Raw genomic sequence first — 21,755 nt, 5'->3', positions numbered from 1 at the left:
GAGACCGCACCTTGAGTATTGTGTGCAGTTTTGGTCGCCTTATCTGAGGAAGGATGTTCTTGCCATGGAGGGAGTGCAGCGAAGATTCACCAGACTGATACCTGGGATGGCAGGAATGACGTATGACGAGAGATTGGGTCGATTGGGCTTATACTCGCTGGAGTTTAGAAGAATGAGAGGGGATCACATTGAAACTTATAAAATTCTAACAGGGCCAGACAGACTAGATGCAGGAAGGATGTTCCCGATGGCGGGGGAGTCCAGAACCAGGGGTCACAGTCTAAGGATAAGGGTAAGCCATTTAGGACTGAGATGAGGAGGAATTTCTTCACCCAGAGAGTGGTGAACCTGTGGAATTCTCTACCACACAAGGCAGTTGAGGCCAATTCATTAAATATATTCAAGAAGGAGTTAGATATATTTCTTAAGGCTAAAGGGATCAAGGGATATGGGGAGAAGGTAGGGACAGGGTACTGAGTTTGGATGATCAGCCATGGTCTCATTAAATGGCAGAACAGACTCGAATGGCCTACTTCTGCTCCTATCTTCTATGTTTCTATGAGGGGAGTGAGCAGATCGGAGGACCTCCGCGTCGGACTGCTCCTGGGCCTGGCCAAAATAGCCATTAACTGGTCCAGGCAGCGGGCGGTCGAGGGGGTCGTTCGGCCCGATTGCCTGCCTTTCTTCCGCAGCCATGTTTGCGCCCGGGTGGCCCTGGAGATGGAGCACGCGGTGTCCGCCGGCACACTCGAGGCCTTCCGCGACCGCTGGGCGCCGCGGGGACTGGAGTGCGTCATCACCCCGGCCAATCAAATTTTAGTTTAATTTGTTAAGTTTTATTTAAAGTTGTTTTAGTTACAGTCCATTTGTTTAATCACCCCATCAGAAAGAGTACACCTGTGCTCACTGACCTACATTGGCTCGCAGTCTGGCCTTGGGAGATTTTATTAGGTTAAAAACATAGACCAGTTGGCGCGAAAGGCCTGTTTCTTAAATTATATATGATTCTGTTCAGGCACTGTACAATATGGTGGTGTGTGTGTTTATCAAACACCTGTGCAAATCCTCTCACTTTTCCCAGCTCTTAATTCGTTGTACTGGGGTCTCAAACGAATTACTTCCCCCCCGAGCCTTCTATTTTTCGACCTGCTGGTTTCACTGCTCTGCAGCCGCGCTAAGAGACCAGGGGCACTGCGCAGACCGAGAGGGGGCGAAAGAGAGTCAGAGAAATAACACGAGGTTCCGGGTAGGTGTTTACCCGGCGATCTCTACGTGCAGCGATTCAAATGACGCAATTTCCGGTCTGTTCTTCCTCTTTGTCTCGCGCGGTGGAGTGACCAACGCCATTTTGAGCTCTTGCTTTGCCGAGTGAAGTACGCAACAACATTGCTAAGATGTCCGATGAAGGAAAGTTGTTCGTCGGCGGCCTCAATTTCGACACAGACGAGCAGGCCCTGGAAGAGCAGTTCTCCAAGTACGGGCAGATCTCCGAGGTGCGAGTGATCAAGGACAGGGGCACCCAAGCATCCCGCGGTTTCGGCTTCATCACCTTCGACAACCCGGACGATGCCAGGGACGCGCTGCAGGCGATGAACGGAAAATCCCTCGACGGCCGGCAGATTCGGGTGGGCCACGCAGAGAAAAAGTCGGGAGGCGGTCGCGGGTATGGTGGAGGTCGCGGCGCCGGCGGTGGCGGCTACAGCAGCAGCAGGAGAGGCGGCGGTTCCTGGGATAGGGAAAGGAGCGGCAGCGGCGGCAGCTACGGCAGCAGCCGGTACGAATCGGGAGAGCGCGACAGTTACTCGGGTGGGTACAAGAGCCAGGGCGGATACGGCAGCAGCGGCTATGGTGGCAGTTACGGAAGCCGCTCTTACAGGGACTATGACTGATCGAATCCAAAGAACCATTTCTGCCAGATTCAGGATCAAACTCCAGCCTTTGTTAATAAAACGGCTCTTGGAACCGCAGAAAGCCTCTGTATCTGAATTTGATTTGCCTGTTATGTTAAAATGCTAGAAAACCAGTTTCACCATTGTCTTGATTAATCTTGTTACCTGTTGTTTAGTCTGGAGTGCTACCTTAAGTCAGGCTTTCGACTCAGCCTCAAATATCATGTCGTTTTCTATATATTTTTTTAAAATAAGACCCACGGAGCCTTTTTTGTCATTTGGACATTCTATTGGCGATTTAACTCGCCACTGAGTCTCCTTCCGTGAGCTCCTTTGGAATTTGTCGAAATCGTTTTGCTTTCTGGTGAGATTTTTCCACAATTCCATGCGGCGCAAAGAATGAAAGAGCGCGGAAAAGCACTTGACTCCCACTCTCTGGCCGGGCATTATACATCTTATCTTTGGAAACCCGGACTGCCATTCTTAAGATGACTGGTCTCCGAGAATACGGATTGCTCGAGTTATTTTCTTTTAATCGACCGATTTTTGTTGAATTCCCTGTTTCCACTTATTGGCTCAATTAACTCGTTAAGAGGATTGAACATTAAAAAAAAACTTCATGCTTTGTGGCTTTTAATGAATTTAAATGTCTTCACTTGGACAAGTGACATGGAACCTGTAGAAACCATTATCTTGGGGGTGGGGTAGGGGGGGACCTTTAAGTCTGAATGTTGCCAACAGTGTGTCCGAGTGCTGAGAGTCATTTTGTTTATCACTGAAAAGTAATGAGAACCACCTACACAGCAACTTTTTTCATGTAACTTGTTACAAGACTCTTTGAAAGCAAACTGATCGTGGTCTTTTGTTTTAAAACTCATTTATTGAAAACTGTATACTGATTAAAAAGTCAATTGTCATTTTCTTGTACTTTCATCAGCTGGCATGGTCCTTTGGACAGAGCGTTGCCACTTGGGAGACAAATCTTTGCCAGTGGATGTATCCGAATAAAATACAGCTTCAGGAACACTAGTGACTTGTCTTTGTTATAAACCATTCAACATTCCTTCCAAGGAGTAGAATCAGAAGATAATACTTGTATGCCAAACTTGCCTCCTGTTATGATTATTTGATTTCTGTTCTAAATTATGTAACTGAAGATTTGATGGTGCTGCTCAAGGAAACTGCAAGGACCAAGGTAAATCATTGGATATTTAGTTTGGGTAGACTTATTTTATATCCTTGTTTTAAACCGTCTCAAATGATGTGCAACCACGTTATATCTAATGCTGCATTGTTGGTTCCTATTGTGAAATGATTTAACAATAGATATTTTCTTACCTAACATTTGGAACTTGTGATAACTTTTTGTCCCACATTCTCCCAACATGTACTGATTCCTTGCTGTGGTGTTCATTGGGTGGCTTCCAATACCTCATTTGTGTGGCAGTTGTTCATGTGTGAGCTTGACTGGCACGTGTTGGCGAGCTATTGTGATTATTTCATCCAATATGATGTCCACTTGCACACTTAGCAGATATAGCTGGATACTGGTTGGGAACTCTGACCAGCCTTCCATCTTCCACCCTCCATAAACCAACTCATCTAAAATTTCACTGCCTGTATCCTAACTTTAACCAAGTATTGTTCACTCATTACCCCAGTGCTTGATGCCCTACTTTGGCTGCCGTCCACCAGAGCCTTGATTTTAACGTTGTCATCCTCATGTTCAAATCACTCCACTTGCCTCTCCCCATCCTATATCTGTAGCCTCCGCCAGCTCTACAACTCTCAAAACTCTTGTTCCTCCAATTCTGGCATCTCCACTTCCTTTGCCCATGATTGGAGGCCATGCCATCAGCTGTGTAGGCCCTATGCTTTGGAATTCCATCCCGAATCCTCCCCTCCTTGATGTGCCTTAAAACTTAGCTCTTAGAAAAGTTGACCAAAAGCTTGGTCAAATATCTCTCCTTTGGCTTGGTGCTCTATAAATACAAGTTATTGGTTATGCTGAATAGGTGAAATCTTGCAGGTCAGATAGTTAATAGTGCCTTATTTAAAATTGTACTAAAATATAGAACTAATTGATATAGAAAATGGTTATGACAGATCCTGTGTAGAATCTTCTCTGCCTCCCTGCTGCTTGATTTTTCCCATGAGAATTGGAAATGCTGTTAATTTATTTATTTTCATGGCCAATGTTTTACCCCAAAAATGGATAGTGACCCAAAACCAATGTTCTCATAGCCTGGAATCTCATGTTAAAACAAGCATTTTACTTAGAATTTGCAGCGCTAAAGCAGGCCATTTGGCCTAATAGTTTGATATTCCACACAAGCCTCCTCTCATCTCACCTTTTCAACATATCCTATTCCTTTTGCCCTGATGCTACTTATCTAGCTACCTCTTGAGTGCATCTGTTAATTACTTCTACCACTCTGTGGTAGAGTTACACTTTCTCACTACTCTAGGTAAAGAAGTTTCTCCTGAATTCATGAATTTTTTAGTAACTATTTTATATTATTTCTCTTTGGGGTGGGCAATAAATGATGGCCTTGCCAGTGACACCTGCATCTTGTGAATACATTAAAAAAAAAAATTACATCCTCAGTTTTGACCACCTCCCCCAAAAAAGTGGAAACATCTCTAACAATGCCTAATATTTTAAGAAGGGAGATAGAACATGTCCAGGGAACTATGGACCAGACAGCGTAACATCGGTGGTAGGGGCAGAGAATGTGGAGTCAACAGACAACTCGGAGAATGGATAACTCGCTGGCTTCAAGACAGATGGCAGAGAGCTGGGGTAAAGCGCAGCTATTCAGAGTGGCAGAAGTTGGGAAATGTTCCACAAGGATCAGTGCTGGGACCAATATTTGAAATTTATATTAACAAATTAGACTTTTGAATCAAAAACACACTATCTAAATTTGCAGGTGACACCAAATTGGGGAGGGATGGTCAATACTGAGGACTGCAACAAATTACAAGGCATTAATAAACTTGCAGAATGGGCATATAATTGGCAAATGAATTTAAACACGTGAGGTATTAGAAAGAAAGACTTGCATTTATATAGTGCCTTTCACGACCACCGGACATCAAAGTGCTTTACAGCCAATGAAGTACTTTTTTTGGGAAGCGTCACTGTTGTAATGTGGGAAACGCGGCAGCCAATTTGCGCACAGCAAACTCCCACAAACAGCAATGTGATAATGACCAGATAATATGTTTTTATGTTGCGGGATAAATATTGGCCAGCACACCGGGGATAATCCCATTTTGGTGAAAAAAAAATAGGGAGATCACATATTACTTGGAAAATAAGTATCTAAATGGGGTAGAAGAGCAAAGGGATCTGAGTACAAATCACTAGCGACGCAGGTGAATAAGGCCATTAAAAAAAAAACAAGCACACTGGTTTATTTCTAGAGGAATCTAATTGAAAATTAGAGTAGTTATGCTCAACTTCGGACGAACATTTGGTTAGACCACCCTTGGAGTAATGCGTACAATTGTGGTCGCCATTATCGTGGCACTGGAGAGGGTGCAAGAAAGTTTACAAGGATCATACCAGAAATGCGAGGGTATACATATCAGTAAAGAATGAACAGGCTAGTTCTTGAAAAGCAAAGGTTGTGGGGTGACCTAAATAGAGGTCTTTACAATTATGAAAGGTTTTGATCGAGTAGACCGTGTTGCCATTTGTGGGGAAGAGCAAAACTAGAGGCCATCTATTTGAGAGAGTCACTTTCAGAAGAAACTTATCCAGAGTGGTGAGAATGCAGAACTCGCTACCATGGAGTGGTTGAAGTGAACAGGAAAGATGCATTTAAAGGGAGGCTAGATAAGCATATGAAGGAGAAGGGAATAGAGGGTTATAATGATAGATGAGGAAAGACAGGAGGAGGCTTGAGTGGAGCATAAATGCCGGCATAGACTGGTTGGGCTGAATGGCCTGTTTCTATGTAATCCTATGAAATGTCAACCTTATTGAACCCTTTCATAATTTTGAAGACCACTATCCGGTCACCTTTTTCAGAGAGAAGAGCCATAAGGATATAAGAAATAGGAGCAGGAGTAGGCCATTTGGTCCCTCGAGTCTGCTCCGCCATTTAATGAGACCATGGCTGATCTGATCTTGGGCTTCGCTCCATTTTCCTGCCTGCTACCCATAACCCTTCACTCCCTCATTGTTCAAAAATCTGTCTTATCTCCACATTAAATATATTCAATGACCCAGCCTCCACAGCTCTGAGGCAGAGAATTCCACAGATTTCTGACAGAAGAAATAACTCATCTCAATTTTAAATGGGTGACCCCTTATTCCCCCTCAGTATCATGTTTCAATAAGATCACACCTCATTCTTCTGAACTCCAATGAGTATAGGCTCAACCTTCATAAGTCAACCCCTTCATTTCAGAAATCAACCTAGTGAACCTTCTCTGAATTGCCTCCAATGCAAGTATATCCTTCCTTAAATAAGGAGACCAAAACTACGCAGTACTCCAGGTGTGGTCTCGCCAATACCCTGTACAGTTGTAGCAGGACTTCCCTGCTTTTATACTCCAACCCCTTTGCAATAAAGGCCAACATTCCATTTGCCACCTTGATTACTTGTACCTGCATGCTAACTTTGTGTTTCATGCACAAGGACCCCCAGGTCTCTGTACTGCAGCATTTTGTAATCCCCATTTAAATAATTTTCTTTTTCTTACCAAAGTGGATAACCTCACACTTTCCCACATTATACTCCATCTGTCAAATGTTTGCCCACTCACTTAGCCTGTCTATATCCCTTTGTCGATTCTTTGTGTCCTCTTCATAACTTGCTTTCCCACCTATCTTTGTATCATCAGCAAATTTGGCTACATTATACTCGGTCCCTTCATCCTAGTCATTAATATTATACATTGTAAATAGTTGAGGCCCCAGCACTGATCCCTGTGGCACCCCACGAGTTGCTGTTTGCCAAAATGACCCATTTATCCCGACTCTTGTTTTTTGTTAGTTAGTCAATCCTCTATCCATGCTAATAAATTACCCGCAATCCCATGAGATCTCATCTTGTGCAGTAACCTTTTATGTGGCACCTTATCGAATGCCTTCTGGAAATCCAAATACACCACATCCACTGGTTCCCCTTTATCCACCCTGCTCGTTATATCCTCAATCTAAATATCCTGTTACTGCTTCCTTAGTAATGGGACTCCAGCATTTTCCCAATGACAGATGTTAGGCTAACTGGTCTATAGTTTCCTGCTTTCTGTCTCCCATCTTAAATAGGGGCGTTACATTTGCGGTTTTCCAATCCGCTGGGACCTCTCCAGAATCCAGGGAATTTTGGTAGATTGCAACCAATGCATCCACTATCTCTGCAGCCACTTCTTTTAAGACTCTAGGATGCAAGCCATCAGGTCCAGGGGATTTGTCCACCTTTAGTTCCATTATTTACCGAGTACTTTTTCTTTAGTGATAGCGATTGTTTTAACTTCCCCCATAGCCCCTTGATTATGTATTATTTAGGTTTTAGTGTCTTCTACCATGAAGACTGATACAAAATATTTGTTCAAAGTCTCTGCCGTTTCCCTGGTCCCCATTATTAATTCCCCAGTCTTATCCTCTAAGGGACCAACGTTTACCTTAACTACTCTCTTCCTTTTTATATACCTGTAGAAGCTCTTCATATTTCTTGCTAGTTTATTCTCATAATCCATTTTTTTTAGTCATCCTTTGCTGGTTTTTAAAAATTTTCCAATCCTCTGGCCTCCCACTAATCTTGGCAACATTAAAGTCTTTCCTCCTCACTGGAATATATTTTTGTTGAGAGTTATGAAATATCTCCTTAAATGTCTGCCATTGCTTATTAACTGTCTTACCTTTTAATCTATTTTCCCAGTCCACTTTAGCCAGCTCTGCCTTCATAGCTTTGTAATTGCCTTTATTTAAGATCAGGACACTGGTTTGAGACCCAATTTTCTCACGCTCCAATTGAATTTGAAATTCAACTATGCGATGATCACTTTTTCCTAGAGGATCCTTTACTATGAGATCATTTATTAATCCTGTCTCATTACACAGTACCAGATCTAAGATAGCCTGCTCCCTGGTTGGTTCCACAACGTATTGTTCCAGGAAACCATCCCGGATACACTCTTACGAACTCTTCCCCGAGGCTACTTTGGCCAATTTGATTTGGCCAATATGAAGATTAAAATCGCCCATGATTATTGCTGTACCTTTCTTACAAGCTTCCATTATTTCTTGATTTATACTCTGTCCAACAGTGTAGCTACTGTTAGGGGGCCTATAGACTATGCCCACCAGTGACTTCTTTCCCTTATTATTTCTTCTCTCCACCCAAACTGATTCTACATCTTGCTCTTCTGAGCCAATATCATTTCTCACTACTGCACTGATCTCCTTTTATTAATAGAGCTACCCCACCTCCTTTTCCTTTCTGTCTATCCTTCCGAAATGTCAAATACCCCTGAATATTCAGTTCCCAGCCTTGGTCACTTTGCAACCACGTCTCTGTAATGGCTATCAGATCATACCCATTTATATCTATTTGTGCCGTCAACTCATCTATCTTGTTACGAATGCTGCGTGTATTCGGATAAAGAGCTTTTAATTTTGTCTTTTTACTATTTTTCTGTGCTTTGACCCCACTTTCTGATGCACTCTTATTTTTATGTTCTGTCCCTGTCACACTCTGGTTACCATTACCCCCATCGCATCGCTGCTCTATTGCCTTCTCCTTTCTCTGACTTTTTTAATTCCTGCTCACCTGTGCCCTTCCTACCCCCACTATTTAGTTTAAAGCCCTCTCTACAGTCCTAGTTATTCAATTCGCCAGGACACTAGTCCCAGCATGGTTCCAAGTGAAGCCCGTCCCAACGGAACAGCTCCCTCTTACCCCAGTACTGGTGCCGGTGCCCCATGAATGGAAATCCATTTCTCCCACACCAGTCTTTGAGCTACATGTTCATCTCTCTGATCTTATTGACCCTATGCAAATTTGCTTGTGGCTCAGGTAGTAATCCAGAGATTACTACCTTTGTGGTTCTGCTTTTTAATTTAGCTCCTAGCTGCTCATACTCCCTCAGCAGAACCTCTTTCTCTGTTCTACCTATGTCATTGGTACCTACGTGGACCACGACAACTGGATCTTCCCCTCCCACTCCAAGTTCCTCTCCAGCCCAGAGGAGATGTCCTTAACCCTGGCAGGCAATACAGCCTTTGGGACTCTCACTCTCGGCTGCAGAGAACAGTATCTATCCCCCTAACTATACTGTCCCCTACCACTACTACATTTCTTTTTACTCCCCCCCCCCCCCCCCCCCCCCCCACTTGAATGGCCCCCTTACCACAGTGCTGTGGTCAGATTGCTCAACCTGCCTGCAGTCCCTGCTCTCGTCCACACGGAGTCAAAACCTCTTACCTGTTGGACAAGTGCAAGGGCTGAGGCTCCTCCAATGCTACCTTCTGGATCCCCATACCTGCCTCACTCGTAGTCACAACCTCCTGTCCCTGACAATGGACCAAATTTGAATGATTTAACCTAAGGGGTGTGACTGCCTCATGGAACACAGTGTCCAGGTAACTCTCCCCCTCCCTGATGTATCGCAGTGTCCGAAGCTCGGACTCCAGCTTATCAACTCTGATGATGAGCTGAAGTTCTTCGAGCCCCCAACACTTACTGCAGATGTGGTCGCTATGGATCACGCTGGTGTCCACCAGCTCCCACATGCAACAGCTGCAACACATCGCCTGCCCTGCCATCTCTATTATATTTTATTTAATTAATTTGGTTTTCAAGTTTTGAAATATCAATTATCTATGTTTAGTTTTTAATCCTGGCTCTTAATTTAAACCAATGCCCAAGTTTAGAAAAAAGAGAGAAATACTCACCAACCAATCACTTACCTGCTTTCCTGTGATGTCACACTTTGATTTTTCTCTCCTTTCCCCCCCCCCGCCCTCAGGTCAGTACGCGCAGCTCCCGGTTAGCTCCTTTTATCCCTGCTGGTGTCGCTCCTCAGCTCCTGCTCTCGTTGCTGGTCTCGGGTGTTGCTCCTTTTATCCCTGCTGGTGTCGCTGCTCAGATCCTGCTCTCGCTGCTGGTCTTGGGCACTGCTACTTTTATCCCTGCTGGTGTCGCTCCTCAGCTCCTGCTCTCGTTGCTGGTCTCGGGCGTTGCTCCTTTTATCCCTGCTGGTGTCGCTCCTCAGATCCCGCTCTCGCTGCTGGTCTGGGGCGCTGCTCCTTTTATCCCTGCTGGTGTCGCTCCTCAGATCCTGCTCTCGCTGCTGGTCTTGGGCACTGCTCCTTTTATCCCTGCTGGTGTCGCTCCTCAGATCCCGCTCTCGCCGCTGGTCTGGGGCGCTGCTCCTTTTACCCCCGCAGGTGTCGTTCCTCAGATCCCGCTCTCGCCCTTGCCTGTTAAGTCTTTGCTGATAGTTATAACCTCCTCAGTTCTGGTGTCATCCTCGTAAATCTTGCACTTTGTCCCATGCTTTATCTTTTGTAATATGGAGACCAGAACTGTGTACAGTACTCTACAGTTAACATGTGGTCTAACCAAGATTCTATATAGATTTAACATAACTTCTTTGCTTTTGAATTCTATTCCTTTAGAAATTAACTCCAGTACTTTGTTTGCATCTTCTATGGTTTTGTTATTTTGTGCATTGTTACTTTTAGTGGCAACATAAAAACAGGTTATTTGGTCATTATCATGTGCGCAAATTGGCTGTAAAGTGCTTTTGAGACGTCTGGTGGTCGTGAAAGGCGTTAAATAAATGCAAGTCTTTCTAGTGTGTGAATTTGTACCCCTAGATCCCATTGGCCTCCACCCCATTTGGACACTCGTTTTTCCAAGGAGTAGTGGCCTTATTTTTCCTACAAAAATGTACCACATCACACTTGCCTATATTTAAATTAATTTGCCAATTACATGCCCATTCTGCTAGTTTGTTCACAGTAAACCAGTGTTTGCTCATCTCCTGTGAGAGGCATAGCTGATTGTAATCCCACTTCTTCCTTCTCCATGTACCTGATCAGAGGACAGAAAGCAGCTGCCGTCAGCTAAACTGATAAAATGGCAACTCTCCACTCCTTTTGGCCCACAGTCTAGGTGTTACAGGTACTGACCAATGTCCACATGTACTAGCACTTAAGTAGCAAGATAGCAGATACAGTGCCTTTCATGGTATAGCTTGATTGGCACCCCATCCACCACATTAAACATTCACTCCCTTCGCCACCGACGTACCATGGCTGCAGTGTGTACTATCTACAAGATGCACTGCAGCAACTTCCCAAACCCGCGACCTCTTCCACTTAGAAGGACAAAGGCAGCAGGCGCATGGGAACACCACCACCTCCAAGTTCCCCTGGAAGTCACACACCATCCTGACTTAGAAGTATATTGTTGCTGGGTCAAAATCCTGGAACTCCCTACCGAACAGCACTGTGGGAGTACCATCACCACATGGACTGCAGCGGTTCAAGAAGGTGGCTCACCACCACCACCACCTCAAGGGCAACTAGGGATGGGCAATAAATGCTGGCATTGCCAGCAACGCCCTGATCCCATAAAAACGAATTTAAAAAAAAGTTGGCTGACATTCACTTTGTGGGCTTATGCATAACAAATATTAATGAGTAGTAAATAGAGATAATAATTTAAAGAATTTGTATTTGGTTAAATATAAATGAGTCCAGAGTGATACGTGCTGCATGTATGATGTGGACCTGCCTAGATTTATGTACCATCCAGGGTGCATGTACATAAAGGAGGTGTACAAAGGTTGCACTCCAATTGAAAGTTGCAAAGCTTGAGATTAAACTGGATGGGCGGGAGGGAGAAATTTTTCTGGAGCAGATGTTCCAGAGTGTGACCACCTCATGTTGCTCGGAGTCGAGAAGCTGGTAAAGAAGACTGGGTGACTATTGGCTGACAGGGCAGGAAGCAACAGCTGAGGGTAGAATGGGGATCATCTGTGGAGCTGGATTTGTTTGAAAGGTATACCTGTTTAGGTACCAGTGCTGGACAGAAATGAGTGACAAGAGGGTAACCATCAGCAACTGCTAGCCACTGAGGAGCAAGGGAAAGAGTACAGGTGAGTGGTTATTGTGGAGGATTCTATAGTTGGGATAGTTTCTTTTGTAGATGTGATCCAAAGTCCTGAATGGTATTTTGCTTTGTGGATGTCAAATTCGGGACGTCACTCAGTGAACACAAAAGATTCAAGAATGTGATGGTGAGCAGCCAGAAGTTGTATTTGTGGGAACTAATGACATAGATAGGAATAGGTTCAAGGTTGTTCAAAAAGATTTCAAGAAGTTAAACTCTAGATTAGGGAGTATAACCTCCAGGGCAGCAATCTCTGGATTACTCCCAGCCATGTGCTGCACCAGTCAGGGATAGAAAGATTAAGATTGTCAGTAAATGACTGGTAGGATGGTGAAGAAAAGCTACAGATTTCTTGGACACTGGGACCACTTTTGGGGCTGGGGAAGGCTGTACAGACAGGATGGCCATCACCTAAATCAGAGAGGTGCCCGTGTTGTTACAGAAAAGGTAAATAGGTAGTGGGGAAAGATTTAAACTAGTTACGGGGGTGGTAGGGGAAAATCCACACTTTTTTAAGAGAGGGGCTAGACTCAGTTGCCCAAAAAGAGTTATGTCCACAAATGCATGTAGCATAAGGAATAAAATAACTGAGAAGCAAAATTCAGTTTAAAGGATAAGATCTAGTAGCTATTACAGACACCTGACAACAAGCTGGCCATGATTGGGAGCCTCTGATTCCTGGGATTAGAGGGATGTCCTATGAGGAGAGATTGTGTAGAATGGGCCTATACTCCTTGGAGTTTAGAAGAATAAGAGGTGATCTCATTGAAACATAAAATTTTGAGAGGGCTGAACAGAGTAGATGCTGAAAGGCTGTTTTCCCTGGCTGGAGAGTCTAGCATTAGGGGGCATAGTTTCAGGATAAGAGGTTGGCCATTTAGGACTGAGATGAAGAGAAATTTCTTCGCTCAGAGGGTTGTGAATCTTTGGAATTCTCTATCCCAGAGGGCAGTGGATGTTCAGTCGTTCAGTATATTCAAGGCCGAGATTGATAGATTTTTGGTCTCTAAGGGAATCAAGAGATGTGGGCATCAGGCAGGAAAGTGGAGTTGAGGTCGAAGATAAGCCATGATCTTATTGAATGGCGGCGCAGGCTTGAGGTGCCATGTGGCCTACTCCTGCTCTGATTATGTTCTTATTAAATATTACAGGCTTTATGATCAACAAAATTGGGAAAGGAGCAATATTGATCAAGATCCAAGTACTGCAGTAGAAAGAAGGGATTTCAGTAAAGGCAATCAAGCAGTGGGAACACTGGGTAGAGTTAAGGAACAGTAAAGGATGCAAGACTGATGGGAATTGTCAACAGACCTCCAGATTGTACAGAGTGGGGGGGGGAATATATAAGTACAGAGATCAGGGAAGCATGTAACAAAATTAATGTGGTTATAATGGGAGATTTTAATTTTCACTGACTGGGAGACCCACAACAGCATAATCAATAATGGCACTGAATTTCTAGAATGTATTCAAGACAGTTTTCCAGAAAAAGATGTTTTAGAGCCCACATAGGCACAGCCCAAACTAGATTTAGTGATGAGTAACAAACCAGACTTGGTTAACAATCTGGCAGTAAGGAAACATCTTGCTAATAGTGACCATGATATGATTGAGTTTGATATTAGGTTTGAGGGGGAGAAGAGAGTCTCAAACCGAGGCAAACATCGTAGGGATGAGAAATGAGTTGACCACAGTAAACTAGGTTGAACTTACAAAAGCAAAATACTGCGGATGCTGGAAATCTGAAATAAAAACAAAAAATGCTGGAAATACTCAGCAGGTCAGGCAGCATCTGTGGAGAGAGAAACAGAGTTAACGTTTCAGGTCGATGACCTTTCGTCAAGGTTGACCTGTTACTGGGCAAACCTACAGACAAACAGTAGGAAGTATTAAAAGAAGTACTTGGTATGATACAAAACCAGTACAATGCCCCGAAAAGGCAAAAGCTTCACGTGTGTAGTTAACCAACCGTGGTCAACAAATGAGGTAAGGGAAAGTGTCAAACGAAAAGAAAAGGCTTATACAAATGCAAAGGTAAGTGGAAATCCAGCAGACTGGGAGAGCTTTAAAAAGTAACAAAGGGATACAAAGAAAGTAATGAGTTGCAAAAAGGGAATTTGAAAAAAAATTGTACGGGATATCGAAGCTAACAGCAACATTTTTATAAACATATTGAGAGAGTATTAAATGGGATTGTGCCCATTAATAACAGACATGCGAGACTAATGGGCAATAAGGAAATGGAAAATTTGTTAAATGAGTCCTTCGTATCTGTTTTTACAGTGAAGGAAGAGAACAAAATACCAGCGGTACAAGAGAAAGTCTCCAGTAACTGATGGATTCCATCCCAGAGTACTACAAGAAATAGGTGAGCAAATTGCTGATGTATTAGTCATAGTTATCCAAAGCTCTCTAGATTCAGGAATTGTGCTTTTGGATTAGAAAATTGCAAATGTCACTCCATTTTTTGAGAAGGGACGGAGAGAAATGTTCAAAATTATGAGGATTTTTGACTGAGTAGATAGAAATTTTCCACTGGTGGACGGGTCAGCAACCAGAAGAGACAGATTTAAGATCATTGACAAAAAACTGGAGGGAGATGAGGAGAATTTGTTCTATGCAGTGAGTTGTTATTTGATATAATTTTATGATATAATTTGTCTTCCTGGATTTTTTATGCCCCCATGTGATGCACTTTGCATTTATCTAATTGAATTTCGTCTGCCCAATGCCCAAGTATATTCAAATCCTCCTGCAGCTTATCCTGTTCAGCTTTGGTGTCTACCACCTTCATTAGCTTTGTATCATCTGCAGATTTAACCACTGTGCTTGTGACACCTAGTTACAGATTGTTTATGAATATAAGAACATAAGAAATAGGAGCTGGAGTCGGCCATTCAGCCCTTCGAGCCTACTTTGCCATTCAATAAGATCATGGCTGATCTTCTACTTCAACTCCATCTTCCCGCACTATCCCCATATCCCTCGATTCCCTTAATATCCAAAAATCTATCGATCTCTGTCTTGAATATACTCAACGACAGAGCATCCACAGCTCTCTGAGGTAGAGAATTTCTAAGATTCACAACCCTTTGAATGAAGAAATTTCTCCTCATCTCAGTCCTAAATAGCTGACCCCTTATTCTGAGACTGTGGCTCCGAGTTCTAGACTCCCCAGCCAGGGGAAACATCCTCCCAGCATCTACCCTGTCAAGCCCTTTAAGAATTTTATATGTTTCAATGAGATCACCCCTCATTCTTCTAAACTCTAGGGAATATAGGCCCAATATACTCAATCTCTCCTCATAGGATAACCCTCTCATCCCAAGAATCAATCTGGTGAACCTTTGTTGCACCGCCTCTAATGCAAGTAAACCCTTCCTTAGATAAGGAGACCAAAACTGTTCCCAGTACTCCAGGTGTGCTCTTACCAAGGTCCTATGAAGACTTCTTTACTCTTGTACTCCAGTCCCTTTGTAATAAACGCTAACATATCATTTGCTTTTCTAATTGCTTGCTGTACGTGCATGTTATCTTTCTGTGATTCGTGTACAAGGACACCCAGGTTCCTTTGAAAACAAACATTGCCCTGTCTCTGACCATTTAAAAAATCTTCTGCTTTTCTATTTTTTCTATCAAAGTGACAACTTCACACTTCTCCACATTATATTCCATCTGACATGTTCTTGCCCACTCACTTAACCTGATGCCTTTGCAGCCTCTTTGCATCCTACTCACAACTTACTTTCCCACTTATCTTTGTATCGTCAGCAAACTTGGATTCATTACACTCGGTCCCCTCATCCAAATCATTGATCTAGATTGTGAATACCTGAGGCCCAAGCACTGATCCTTGCAGTACCCCACTAGTTACAGCCTGCCAAACCGAAAATGACCTGTTTATTCCTACTCTCTGTTTTCTGTCTGTTAACCAACCCTCAATCCATGCTACCCCCATCCCATGAGCCCTAATTTTGTTTAATAACCTCTTGTGTGGCACCTTATCGAATGCTTTTTGAAAATCCAAATACCCTACATCCACTAGTTCTCCCTTATCTACCCTGCTAGTTACAACCTCAAAAAACTCTTAACAGATTTGTCAAACATGATTTCCCTTTCATAAATCCTTGTTGACTCTGCCCAATCATATTATGACTTGCTAAGTGCCCTGTTTCCATGTCCCTAATAATAGATTAGGGACATGGAAATAGATTTTCCCTACTACTGATGTCAGGCTAACTGGTCTTTAGTTCCCTGTTTTCTCTCTCCCTCCTTTTTTGAACAGCAGGGTTACATTTGCTATCTTCCAATCCATGGGGACCGTTCTAGAATCTAGGGAATTCTGGAAGATCAAAACCAATGCATCCACTATCTCTGTAGCTACCTCTTTTAAAACCCTAGGATGTAGGCCAGCAGGTCCAGGGGATTTGTCGGCTTTTAGTCCCATTAATTTCTCCAGTTCAATTTCTTTACCAATACTAATTTCTTTAAGTTCCTCATTCTCGCTAGACTCTTGGTTCCCCACTATTTCCGAAATGTTGTTTATGTCTTCTACTGTGGAGACAGATACAAAGTCGATGGTAAAAATGCTAAACTAGGGAAGATCTAATTTCAGTGATTTAATAAGACAAATAGGGCCACAGTACAAAAAAATTGTTAAGATGCTTAAAAATGTTAAAAAGACAAATCTAAAGGCACTGCATCTGAATGCATGAAGCATTCGTAATAAGGTAGACAAATTAACAGTGCAAATAGATGTAAACGGATATGATATAATTGCGACTACGGAGACATGGCTGCAGGGTGACCAAGGCTGGGAGCTGAATATCCAAGGATATTCGATATTTAGGAAGGACAGACAAAAAGGAAAAGGAGGTGGGGTAGCGTTGTTAGTAAAGGATGAAATTAAAGCAATAGTGAGAAAGGATATTGGCTCAGAAAATCAAGATGTAGAATCAGTCTGGGTGGAGCTAAGAAGCACCAAGGGGCAGAAAACATTGGTGGGAGTTGTCTATAGGCCTCCAACCAGTAGTGGTAATGTAGGGGACGGCATCAAACAGGAAAGTAGAGATGCTTGTAATGGGCACTACAGTAATCATGGGTGACTTTAATCTACATATAAACTGGCCAAACCAAATTAGCAATAATACTGTGGAGGATTAATTCCTGGAGTGTGTACGAGATGGTTTTTTAGACCAGTACGTTGAAGAGCCAACTAGGGAACAGGCTATCCTAGATTGGGTATTGTGCAATGAGAAGGGGTTAATTAATAATCTTGTTGTTCAGGGTCCTTTATGGAAGAGTGACCATAACGTGATAGAATTCTTCATTAAGGTGGAAAGTGAAGTAGTCCAATCTGAAACTAGGGTCCTAAATCTAAACAAAGGAAACTACGAAGGTATGAGGAGTGAGTTGGCTATGATAGATTGGGGAGCTTCATTAAAAGGCATGACAGTGGATAGGCAATGGTTAACACTTAAGGAACAAATGCATGAATTGCAACAGTTATACATTCCTTTCTGGCACAAAAACACAAAAGGAAAAGCGGCCCAACCGTGGCTAACAAAAGAAACTAAGGATAGTATTAGATCCAAAGTGGAGTCATATAAAGTTGCCAGAAAAAGTAGCAAGCCTGAGAATTGGGAGCAGTTTAGAGTTCAGCAAAAAAGGACCAAGGGATTGATTAAGAGGGGAAAAATAGAGTATGAGAGTAAACTTGCAAGGAACATAAAAGCGGACTGTAAAAGCTTCTGCAAGTATGTAAAAAGAAAAAGATTAGTGAAGACAAATGTAGGTTCCTTACAGTCAGAAACGGGAGAATTTATAAAGGGGAACAAGGAAATGGCAGAGCAATTAAACAAATACTTTGGTTCTGTCTTCACGGAAGAGGACACAAATAACTTCCCAGAAATGCTAGGGAACCAAGGGTCTAGTGAGAAGGAGGAATTAAAGGATATTAGTAAAAAATAGTGCTGGAGAAATTAATGGGACTGAAAGCTGATAAATCCCCAGGGCTTGATAAGCTGCATCTCAGAGTACTAAAAGAGGTAGCCATGGAAATAGTGGATGCATTGGTTGTCATCTTCCAAAATTCTATAGATTATGGAACAGTTCCTGCAGATTGGAGGGTGGCAAATGTAACCCCACTATTTTAAAAAATGAGGGCGAGAGAAAACAGAGATCTACAGACCGGTTAGCCTAACATCAGTAATAGGGAAAATGCTAGAGTTTATTATAAAGGATGTGATAACAGGACACTTAGAAAATATCAATGGGATTAGACAAAGTCAACATGGATTTATGAAAGGGACAAACCTACTGGAGTTTTTTGAGGATGTAACTGGTAGAATAAATAAGGGAGAACCAGTGGATGTGGTGTATTTGGATTTTTCAGAAGGCCTTTGATAAAGTCCCACATAAGAGGTTAGTGTGCAAAATTAAAGCACATGGGATTGGGGGTAATACACTGGCATGGTTAACAGATAGGAAACAGAGAGTAGGAATAAATGGGTCTTTTTCGGGCTGGCAAGCAGTGACTAATGGGGAACCGCAGGGATCAGTGCTTGGGCCCCAGCTATTCACAATATATATCAATGATTTGGATGAGGGAACCAAATGTAATATTTCCAAGTTTGCTGACGACACAAAACTAGGTGGGATTGTGAGTTGTGAGGAGGATGCAATTTAGACAAGTTGAGTGAGTGGGCAAATACATGGCAGATGCAGTATAACGTGGATAAATGTGAAGTTATCCACTTCGGAAGGAAAAACAGAAAGGCAGAGTATTATTTAAATGGTGATAGATTGGGAAATGTTGATGTACAGAGGGACTTGGGCGTCCTTGTATACCAGTCACTGAAAGCAAACATGCAGGTGCAACAAGCAGTTAGGAAGGCAAATGGTATGTTGGCCTTCATTACAAGAGGATTTGAGTACAGGAGCAAGGATGTCTTACTACAGTTATACAGGGCCTTGTTGAGACCACACCTGGAGTACTGTGTGCAGTTTTGGTCTCCTTACCTAAGAAAGGATATACTTGCCATAGAGGGAGTGCAGCGAAGGTTCACCAGACTGATTCCTGGGATGGCAGGACTGTCGTATAAGGAGAGATTGGGTCGACTAGGCCTGTATTCACTAGAGTTTAGAAGAATGAGAGGGGATCTCATTGAAATGTATAAAATTCAGACAGGGCTCGACGGACTGGATGCAGGGAGGATATTTCCCCTAGCTGGGGGGGGGGGGTCGAGAACGAGGGGTCTCAGGATAAGGGGTAGGACATTTAGGACTGAGATTAGGAGAAATTTCTTCACTCAGAGGGTGGTGAACCTGTGGAATTCTCTACCACAGAAGTCTGTGGAGGCCAAGTCACTGAATATATTTAAGAAGGAGATAGATAGATTTCTGGACACAAAAGGCATCAAGGTGTATGGGGAGAGAGCGGGAATATGGTATTGAGATAGAGGATCAGCCATGATCATATTGAATGGCGGAGCAGGCTCAAAGGACCTACTCCTGCTCCTATTCTATGTTTCTATAGTTCTATGTTAAGAAGGGACCGAGCACAAAAGACGATTGCAGGGTAAAGCAGTAACGGAGCAATGGAGAGCATTCAGGGAAGAGATAGTTCAGGTACAAATGAGGCATATTCCTTTCAAGGGAAAAGGTAGAGCATCCAAAGCTAATGTGCCCTGGATGACAAAAGAAATAAAAGTTAAAGCAAAACAGAAATAGGAGACTTATGACAAATGTCAAGAGCAAGATTCAATTAATAACCAGGAAGATCATGGAAAGTACAGGAGGTAGTTGAAAAAGTTAATACGGGAGGAAAAAGTTGGGCCTATTCAGGACCCAAAGGGAAATCTTCATGTGGAGGCAGACAACATGGCAAAAGTATTAAATGAGTACTTTGCATATCTGTCTTCACAAAGCAAGCGGATGATGTGAAGATTACACTAAAAGAGGAGAGGGAAGTTATGGACAGGATAATAATAGATAGAGAAGACTACTAAAAACATTAGCATTACTGAAAGTGGGTAAGTCACCTGGTCCAGATGGAATGTATCCTAGGTTACGGAAAGAAGCAAAGGTAGAAATAGCAGAGGCATTGGTCACAATCTTTCAATCCTCATTGGATACAGGAGTAGTGCCGGAGCACTGGAGGGTTCCTAATGTTACACCACAGTTCAAGAAAGGGGAGAGGGATAAACCAGGAAACTACAGGCCAGTCAGCCGAACATTGGTGTTGGGGAAGCTATTGGAACATAAGAATAGAAGAACATAAGAATAGGAGCAGGAGTAGGCCATACGCCCCCTCGAGCCTGCTTCGCCATTCAGTAAGATCATGGCTGATCTTCGACCTCAGCTCTACTCTCCCAGCCGATCCCCATATCCCTTGATTCCCCAGGAGTCCAAAAGTCTGTCTATCTCAGCCTTGAATATACTCAACGACTGAGCATCCACAGTCCTTTGGGGTAGAGAATTCCAAAGATTCACAACCCTCTGAGTGAAGAAATTCTTCCTCATCTCAGTCTTAAATGGCCGACCCCTTATCCTGAGACTATGCCCGCTAGTTCTAGACTCTCCAACCAGGGGAAACAATCTCTCAGCATCTATCCTGTTAATCCCCCTCAGAATCTTATGTTTCAATGAGATCACCTCTCATTCTTCTAAACTCCAGAGAGTATAGGCCCAATCTACTCAATCTCTCCTCATAGGACAACCCTCTTATCCCACGAATCAATCTGGTGAACCTTTGTTGCACCGCCTCCAAGGCAAGTATATCCTTCCTTAGATAAGGAGACCAAAACTGTGCACAGTACGCCAGGCGTGGTCTCACCAAAGCCCTGCACAATTGTAGCAAGACTTCCTTACTCTTGTAGTAAAGGCCAACATGCCATTTGCCTTTCTAATTGCTTGCATGCTAACTCTCTGTTTCTTGTACTAGGACACCTAAATCTCTCTGAACACCAACATTTAATGGGTTTCTCACCATTTAAAGAATATTCTGTTTTCCTATTCTGCCTACCAAAGTGAATAACCTCACATTTCCCCACATTATACTTCATCTGCCACCTTATTCCCCACTCACTGAACCTATCTATATCCCTTTGCAGGCTCTGTGTCCTCCTCACAGCTTAGGCCCAAGCACTGCTCCTTGCGGCACCCCACTTAATTACAGCCTGCCAACCTGAAAATGACCCGTTTATCCCTACTCTCTGTTTTCTGTCCGTTAATCAATCCTCTATCCGTGCTAATGCATTACCCCCAACCAATGTGCCCTGTAATTTTGTTTGGCGCCAAAGGGGCAGTGCGGGCCATCCAAAATACCGTGCATGCGCGGTTTTTGCACTGAATAGCCGGCTGCGCTGGTTCCCTGGAGCGCAGCGCGGCCATGCAGCTTAAAGGGAACATTGCCCCCAACCCCATGAGCCCTTATCTTGCGTAACAACCTTTTTATGTGGTATCTTATCAAATGCCTTTTGGAAATCCAAATATACTGCATCCACTGGTTCTCCTTCATCTACCCTGCTAGGTATATCCTCAAAAAAAACTCTAATAAATTTGTCAAATACTATTTCCCTTTCATAAAACCATGTTGACTCTGCCTAATCATATTATGATTTTCTAAGTGCCCTGTTACCACTTCTTTAATAATGGATTCCAGCATTTTTCCAATGTCAGGCTAACTGGCCTGTAGTTCCCTGTTTTCTGTCTCCCTCCTTTCTTG

The 21,755-nt window shown here is 43.2% G+C and overlaps 1 protein-coding gene and 1 pseudogene across 1 annotated transcript in view; both read left to right on the top strand.

Moving 5' to 3' along the window:
- The first annotated feature begins 1,304 nt into the window (after positions 1-1,304).
- LOC147113144 (cold-inducible RNA-binding protein B pseudogene) lies at positions 1,305-2,915 on the top strand (annotated as a pseudogene).
- A 33-nt stretch (positions 2,916-2,948) lies between these two features.
- Positions 2,949-21,755, top strand: part of LOC147113142 (uncharacterized) — a 118,588-nt gene continuing 99,781 nt past the window's right edge. The window contains exons 1-2 of the mRNA XM_085998041.1: positions 2,949-3,084; positions 14,312-14,396. The gene's annotated coding sequence lies outside the window, so the exon portion shown is untranslated. The remainder of the gene's footprint in view (positions 3,085-14,311; positions 14,397-21,755) is intronic.

Source organism: Somniosus microcephalus, chromosome 9, assembly GCF_052327205.1.
Source record: "Somniosus microcephalus isolate GS21.2 chromosome 9, FLI_Smic_1.0, whole genome shotgun sequence".
NCBI classification, from domain to species: Eukaryota; Metazoa; Chordata; class Chondrichthyes; order Squaliformes; family Somniosidae; genus Somniosus; species Somniosus microcephalus.
This window is presented reverse-complemented; position numbering and strand designations above follow the sequence as displayed.